This window comes from Coregonus lavaretus (assembly GCF_964263955.1).
Source record: "Coregonus lavaretus genome assembly, chromosome: 16".
NCBI classification, from domain to species: domain Eukaryota; kingdom Metazoa; phylum Chordata; class Actinopteri; order Salmoniformes; family Salmonidae; genus Coregonus; species Coregonus lavaretus.
The window spans coordinates 13,758,776-13,766,967 of NC_140003.1; positions in this window are offsets into that span (position 1 = coordinate 13,758,776).

Consider the following 8,192-nt stretch of genomic DNA (forward strand, 5'->3'; position numbering starts at 1 on the left):
CAGTCACACTCCAAACTCCACTATGGCCAAGACCAAAGAGCTGTCAAAGGACACCAGAAACAACATTGTAGACCTGCACCAGGCTGGGAAGACTGAATCTGCAATAGGTAAGCAGCTTGGTTTGAAGAAATCAACTGTGGGAGCAATTATTAGGAAATGGAAGACATACAAGACCACTGATAATCTCCCTCGATCTGGGGCTCCACGCAAGATCTCACCCCGTGGGGTCAAAATGATCACAAGAACGGTGAGCAAAAATCCCAGAACCACACGGGGGGACCTAGTGAATGACCTGCAGAGAGCTGGGACCAAAGTAACAAAGCCTACCATCAGTAACACACTACGCCGCCAGGGACTCAAATCCTGCAGTGCCAGACGTGTCCCCCTGCTTAAGCCAGTACATGTCCAGGCCCGTCTGAAGTTTGCTAGAGTGCATTTGGATGATCCAGAAGAGGATTGGGAGAATGTCATATGGTCAGATGAAACCAAAATATAACTTTTTGGTAAAAACTCAACTCGTCGTGTTTGGAGGACAAAGAATGCTGAGTTGCATCCAAAGAACACCATACCTACTGTGAAGCATGGGGGTGGAAACATCATGCTTTGGGGCTGTTTTTCTGCAAAGGGACCAGGACGACTGATCCGTGTAAAGGAAAGAATGAATGGGGCCATGTATCGTGAGATTTAGAGTGAAAACCTCCTTCCATCAGCAAGGGCATTGAAGATGAAACGTGGCTGGGTCTTTCAGCATGACAATGATCCTAAACACACCGCCCGGGCAACGAAGGAGTGGCTTCGTAAGAAGCATTTCAAGGTCCTGGAGTGGCCTAGCCAGTCTCCAGATCTCAACCCCATAGAAAATCTTTGGAGGGAGTTGAAAGTCCGTGTTGCCCAGCGACAGCCCCAAAACATCACTGCTCTAGAGGAGATATGCATGGAGGAATGTGCCAAAATACCAGCAACAGTGTGTGAAAACCTTGTGAAGACTTACAGAAAACGTTTGACCTGTGTCATTGCCAACAAAGGGTATATAACAAAGTATTGAGAAACTTTTGTTATTGACCAAATACTTATTTTCCACCATAATTTGCAAATAAATTCATTAAAAATCCTACAATGTGATTTTCTGGATTTTTTTTCCTCATTTTGTCTGTCATAGTTGACGTGTACCTATGATGAAAATTACAGGCCTCTCTCATCTTTTTAAGTGGGAGAACATGCACAATTGGTGGCTGACTAAATACTTTTTTCCCCCACTGTATATGTTTACTCAAAATGAAATGATATCCTTATTGAGCTTTTCATAATTACTGAACAAATTCCCCTAGTGACAGACTTACGTGGTGTTTGCAGTATGGTACTTTAACACCACATTAACACATCACAGTCAGTGAAGAATAGTACTGTACAGTATGCTCCAAATCAGTGTGTATTTGAATACTTTACACTAAGATGCACTGTTTACAATAGTACTGTACAGTATGCTCCAAATCAGTGTGTATTTGAATACTTTACACTAAGATGCACTGTTTACATGTACAGTATTTCTTCAACCACTTGTTATTGATTATTTATGTCAAAGACCAATTTATTTTGTGTTCCTTATCAGTCAGGAGAGATCCATACAATGCTACACCTACATTACATCGTTGTCATAAAGCCGACCAATATCCAGCTGTAATATTCTACAGTACTGTATAATTACATTGGACACAAACAGGTCAAACTGAACAATGATTAATAAACATACATTACATATCAACATTGCATAAGGCCAACATGCATATCCACACCATATCTAATTTAGTCACTGTGAAATTATTCACTCAAATGTTTTTGATGGAAACCCTCTATAGAGCCATGCCACTTCTGTTTACCAGAACGTCTGGAAAAAATAGAAAATATTTGTTAGATAGAAAAGGAAGACAGATTCTAGAATTAGTATGTAGTGTTAATTAACAGGAAGTTTGATTAACCCTTTTAATTACCACCAACATTTGGGAAGTTGAATTAGTAGGCCGAGACTTCTAATTGCTGCATTGTTTACAATGGCTTCTTTCTTCGGCTTTTCTTATTGACATACAGTAGACAGACCCACCATATTGTAAATGTTATGACCCAGACAGGTACAAATGTGTTCTTACTGTAATGTAAAAAGCAAACTATCTTGGTACTGAACATTATTCTACCATATTCTACAGTTATTATATATTATGATCTTCGAAGGAATAATTAGTTTAAATGTTTGTATTCTCTCTTACAAATTTTCTCCTCTTCTAAACATGTGTTTACCTTTTCCATCTTAACATTTTGTGATGTTTTGCAAAAAAAAAGGCTACAATCTAGATGTCTGTCTACACATGCCCAGCCACTGTATTAAGGCCACCTGGCCAGAACAGCGTCTCAACATCAATGTCACGCAGACAATTAACAACTCATGAGAGAAACATATTCTGTTATCTGCAGTCTGGTCACAATGGGACTGCCAAATCTCCTGGCATAGTGAGCCCAACGTATCACCTCACAGTTTCCATACCATGCGCTGAGCTGCATCTTGCTCTTTGTGTCAAAGCAGTAGGATTTACCAGTGTCAGATTAAATGTGTTGAAGCCATTGTTGCCTTTGGAAAGTCTCAGAACGGCCCCTCTCTCCATGGTGTGTTTGTTTCAGTGCTGGTTTGAGAGCCCTGATTTCTGGAGAACAGATTTTACAGTCACAGCAAAAGATGACAGAGGCAGTGGTGAGATCGCACCCCGAACCCCAAAGGAGCCTCTGATTTCAGGGGACCTGGAGGCTGGATGGTACACAGGTTCACATGAGTAGTGATCAGTGTGATTTTGATAATGCCATTGTTGTTAAAATCTGTTACTAATTCACATTAAGTCTGATTCATTTTTCAACATCACGTTAACAGCTCCAAGAGTTATGGCCCTTATTGACATGGCCTCATAGAGTATATGAAAATATAACATCTCATGGCTGTGTTGTAGAAAGATTATCATGAGAATAGTTGTCAGAATAATTGGTAGATACTTATTGCAGAATAGTTGGTAGATAGTGGGCATTACGGTTTGAAAGCCATAGCCCAAACGAAATGCCTTCTTCTTCGATGCCCCTCTGTTGCATCGATGTAGGTTGTTTTTCACTATAACACATGGGGGTGGGTTGGAGCGTGGGGGTGGGGGGGTAGTGGAATAAAATTATAACTTGCATTTCAAGGGTTAAGGCAGCATGAGAGAATCCATTCTCGGTTTAATGACCTAGCCTTGCTGGGCGAGGACGACAGGGAACATGCTCTTGACTTGTACTGAATTTGCCAATTAACACCTTCAATAACAGGCTGCCTCTGCACATCACCAATGCCAGGGGAGGAGGAGCAACTCATATGCACTATGTTATTCATCCTTTGATCTTGTAATTTTTAGGGACTAGAAATTCGGCATGTTATACAAATAATCGTTTGCCCACACCATTTCTCCTTTTTCATTTTCTTAGAAAATTATTTTTTTGTTGTTGAATTTGTCTGCGGAGGCATCTTTGTATTAACTGTCATGATAAACTTGTCATTCGTTGATGAGATATTTGGGAATTGAGTATCCGACTGGTAATACTGGAAATGCTGTGTTTTTTCATGTACCTCATAAATCCTTATGCATTTCTTGGACATTCTATTTTCACACTTGCCCATATGGCCATGTTCAGCTTCAATTAGAACAACCACTCTGGTATCTAAGATACACTGCTGCTCTACTGCACATTTTTTCTTTCCTCTTTTTGTTTTACATGGAGATTAAGAAACGACAATCTCAGCCTCAATATTCTCTTGATTTCTATGTCATAAAATCTATTTTTGGATTAAGTATTCATTCTACTCCACCCCTTAAATTTCACACATGTTTATCAGCCTTAAAAACAACACCTCGTATAGGTGTGAATTTCTAAGCCCCTGGTGAAAATCACAGTGGGCACTCCTTTGTTTTCCTCCGAATCCCCCTGCAGGTAGAGGCCTCTGCTTTTGGCCTGTAATGAAGGTGGCAAATAACAAAACCAGAAACGCCTTTGTCTATGTGTAAGGTGGACACCCTCACACCAACTACTGGCCTAATGAATGAAAACCACTAAAGATATACTGTAATTGAAAAAGGTGCTTGCATACTGCTGTAAATGTAGTGAATCGTTCCAGTGAAGCCGCCACAATCACACCATAACACTTAGTTTCACAATTCATTAGCAGGTATTTTAACAATATATAATAATTGAAAGACAGCTAAATAATTGATACCAGTTCACACCATAGGAAAAGGTGGAGTGATCTATCTAATGATGTTAACAAATTGAAGTGGAGGAGGACTTGGTGGATCACACTTTTAGGTGTGAGCTGTGTACAGTTATGTTGACAAAGGCTCCCATCTTAACACTTTGTCAACAGAACAGCTTTAGACACTGTGAACATGTTAGTCAACTTCTAGAGCAGCAGAAACCTTTCCTTGGTAACACACACTATCCAGGTTACTAGATCATAGCTTTATTCTCCTTCTGATGACCATCATGTTTTCCTGTATATATGTACATGAACCCTGCTATAGAGGTCCACACATAAATCCAGTTATTTATTCAGTGTTAACAAACCATCTGGCTTGGGTAGAACTGAAAGTCATTCTGGCAGGCCAGTTCCCTGACTGACACCTCATTGCATTAGTGGGAGGATGATGGCTTCATTAATGCCCAGTCTCTTTGCTCTTCTACTCAGACATTGTTGTATCCCTGTTGAATATCCATCTCTCTCTTCACTATTTGTTTTTGATAATGAGTGCTTAGTAAATTCACCTGGAGTCTTTGTTACCATGGTAAATCTGTTTAATGTTTTAACAGTGTTGGATAGTGAGACGTAGCACTTTTTGCGTTCTCTTTGTCGAAGCTGTGAAAATGGCACACCATATGTAATGTTCCTGCCTGCTGTTAGCCCCGCCAATTGCCCATGGATCACTCTATCTCTCTCTTTTGTCTGTGAGATTAGATTGAACTTCATGGATTTGATATATTTCTTATTTTTTTATCTCTTTCATGCTTAATCTTATGTTTGGTAGTAGTTAGAATTTGAGTCATATCCAATCTGTGTCCGACAGTTTTAGATGATCCAGAATATATGCAGGTTATGTTTTTCTCAATTTTGATTCAGTGCAAGACAAATTGGCTGCATATTTTCTTCACACCTTTCTCTATCTGGGGACAGCAAGCGCAAATCTCCCCCATCATACCTGTGACAAGAACCTGCAAAGTGCTCCCAGTGCCCTAATCTGCAAGTTAGGGACCCTGTTCTGCCGTTGCATCGAGACAAGAAATATGTTTTTCATTTTCTTCTTCATTTCTTGTCCCTGTGGTTTTTGCATTTACACAACCCATAGAATTACATAAGATATAACAATATGTGGGTGTCTTATAGGCCAGCCTTCTTCAAGCAAATATGTTAGCTACTGTTTTACACAATACATTTAGAACTGGCAGTCGAACCATGATTTAGATCAACAGATGGCCGATAGATTGATCTAAATATGTGTAGCATAGAACTGCTTGGATTTGGAGTAAGTTCAAGTTGTGTGATACTACTCCCTAATCTATGGGACTATCTCAATGTCCCTGTGTGTGTGATGATCTTGTCCAGAAACACTATAGCTCCACAACACAGACCAGAGCTACTCTGCCATGTCTGTAGAGACCTACACTGGGAGATCCCTGTGTAGTTGCATTATTAAACCACACTCCTTACCTCTCGGAGGGAAAACGCGACTGTTGAATATTTGAAGGAAATATTTGATTTTTTATTTAAGGATATAGATTTAGATGGGTTGAAAAGGGGAGATGTACAGTGACAGTATCGGTAGAGATAATACAGTGAGATGTTGTTGTTCACCCTTTGGGACATCTAATGCTGTTCAGTGACATCTTTCAATTTCTCATGAATGTGCAGCTCTACAGATGATGGGGGTTTTGTTTTCTATAGCTCTGGCTGTCTTACTCATTTGTGTAAGTCATCCTACCTGCCACGACAGTCACATCACCTCACAGTAACCCAAAGGTCACCATTTGAACAGACCTTCAGAATTTCTTACAGGAACCTCTACCAGGCATTCTATAGTTTGAAGATTAAGGAACCTCACCATTATTACTACTTAATTCGAAAAAAATGTAGTGCTACTGAATCTGGTAGGACTTGATATTGAAGCGGATAAACATTGCAGTATAACTGCTCAGATGCCCACTGAGCTAAGCTAAGTATCGATCCCTCTGGCTCTGAAGACACTGTCATGTCACCTCTGTGTTTAAGTGTTATCTTGTCAGGTTCCAATGATCTCTATGTCAGGTTCAGGAGATGTCCCTGTGAATATATGTAGCTAAAACTCACATGTGACCGACCGGCTCGATTCGGTGTTATGTAGCAACATTTGAAGATGTGTTTTTTACATTGGATAAAAGTAGACTCAGAGCTAATAAATTGTCTTTCATACACTGCAGTTGAAGAACAATGGGAAAGTAATTCTGCTTTGAAAGTTGATAAACTTGTAACCTCACTTTTGAGAAAATGGCCCTTCAATGTTTTGGTAAACCTACTGTAGAGTTCTTCTTTGTCTACACCCATTCAGCATCGTTCACACCCTCTTAAGCCTTAGCTCCACCCACCTCTTTAAGGATTCACATGTGAGGCCATGTGCTAAACAGAGTGAGTAGTGTACTAAACAACCAAAGATTTCAAGACTAAAGGCTGGTTTATACTATGTTACTGCAGTGCATCATTATAGAATATGATTAATCTTCTTATAATTGTGAACAGGTATAATAGCTGTGTTTGTTTGTGTCTCTTTATTCTTGTTTGATAGAAAGATGGAAAGCACAGTTTATGAGGATTAGCGCAATCTATTTCAGTTGCAATAATTGTTAATTCTGTTCCCTTCAACAGTTGTCATCCACTTCTTCGAATACCTTTTATCTAGAAAGAAAAAAACATTAAAATGAATGTGAACAAAGGCTCAGCAGCAGAGCAGCACAGTGCAAATTGCTTCATGATGGATTCCTTAGTCCCACTGCTGATTTAATTGATACTTAAAAGGTGGGTATCCAGTCTCGGGTGCTGAAAGGCTACAAACTGTCTCAGCCAAGGTGTGGTAACAGGGTGAAAAACTGAAAGCAAGTTCTTCCACTGCTAATGTACATCCCGCTTAATGTAAGCACACCTTCCGCAATCCACTCGCAGCGCTCATTCTCATGTTTTCACTCAGGCATGTTGTAAAAGAGATCTCTACATGTCCTTTGTTTAATTTTTTTCACACCAATTTCTCATCAGACCCATCTGCCCAATTTATACCCATTTTGGTGCAGGTGTCCGGTCATTTATGGATTGGCACAGCTACTCGCAAGTCCTTCTTGTGCTGCAGGCCTGAGATGGTGCTGGTGACTGGCTATCAAAGCCACCCTGGTTGTAACTGCAGGCTGTCTGGAGACCATATTAACACCTAGCAGAGGTTCTTGTCGGAGCATGCAGGTGGTGCCATGGTGACGGTGGAGCCCTTCCAGAGTGTATATCTACCAGGTATGCTTCTATTCCTCACCTCCACCCTTGTGTATCTCATGTCCACATGAGAGGCAGTGTGACAGTCTAATTCTGTGTCATTTACTGTATGCAATATATACTGGTTTATTTGTAACATATAACATAAACACAGTGATTTGTACTTGTGAGAACTCCAATACTCAGTTTCAGGTCATCTAGTTAATTCAATGTCAAGTCAATTTGACATCTCTTGCTGCAGCAGCCTACATTATTGTCATAGCTTGTTTTTTAAAGCGGCATGAAGATATTACTGTTTTTCACCTGTGTTTGTTTGTCATAAAGAAGAGATGTAAGTCAGTCTGACAATCATGTCACATTTTTTCCCTCTCAACTTGGAGCGTAGTTTCTCCCTGTAGAATTCAGAAATGATCATTAACCTTTCCTTTGGTTTCCTCCTTTGCCTGGGCGCCTCTCCTTTCTATTTGGTTCCTGGCCCCATATGCCACTTTCCTATTTCCTGCCTGCAGACAGCAGGGAGTAGTTCTATTATCACCTTCACAGAGCTGTCTTTGAATGTGAGAGGCAATTCCATTTCACTTTGCCATGGGGAGGAGGAAAGAGTCAGGCACACTGTACAGCACACAGA